The sequence below is a fragment of the Penaeus monodon genome, chromosome 28 (genome assembly GCF_015228065.2).
Source record: "Penaeus monodon isolate SGIC_2016 chromosome 28, NSTDA_Pmon_1, whole genome shotgun sequence".
In the NCBI taxonomy this organism is placed as follows: domain Eukaryota; kingdom Metazoa; phylum Arthropoda; class Malacostraca; order Decapoda; family Penaeidae; genus Penaeus; species Penaeus monodon.
This window is the reverse complement of record NC_051413.1, coordinates 25,987,156-25,987,721: the sequence shown is the minus strand read 5'-3', so window position 1 is coordinate 25,987,721 and position 566 is coordinate 25,987,156. Positions and strand designations below refer to the sequence as shown.

The following is a 566-nucleotide window of genomic DNA, read 5'->3' as shown; positions in this document are numbered from 1 at the left end:
TGCAAACTTATGCCTTATGCCCAATACCCCAACCATGCCCCAATGCCCTGTTTGGACCTCCTACCCTCCCTACGGCCCTGAATCTCCCCTACATCCTACAAGGTCAACTACTTGCCCTTCACAACACATCAGACAAGGTCATCCTGAACTTCTTTTCAAGGTCAACCCCTAAAAAAACAGCCAATCACGTAACAGGATCTTTATTTCTAAGGATATAAATAGGAGCTTATGTCATGCAGGGAATATGGTCATGAGAAATTGACAAGGAGAGGAAAATGTGTCATGATATTGGGGAAAAAAGGCTAGAAAATGACTGAGAAATGTGCGAGGTAGGTCGGAAATGTTGTGTAATATGTGGAAAATGTTGAAATGAAAAAAAAAAAATTAAAGTCAAAATACAAGACAATAAAGTGAAAGGTCACAAAATTGGCAAAATTGGATGAAACACAATGAAATACATGGTCAAAAATCTACAATGCTACGAGATCAATTCTTAGAAAAAAAAAAAGTAGGAAAAATTATAGAAAAATTACGAATGAGAAAGAACGGAAAATAGAAAAACGTAA

General features: G+C 36.7%; 1 protein-coding gene across 1 annotated transcript in view; it reads right to left on the bottom strand.

Moving 5' to 3' along the window:
• The window catches only part of LOC119591122 (GTP-binding protein Rheb homolog), an 8,365-nt gene that overhangs the window by 7,120 nt on the left and 679 nt on the right, over positions 1-566 (bottom strand). The window lies entirely within an intron of this gene.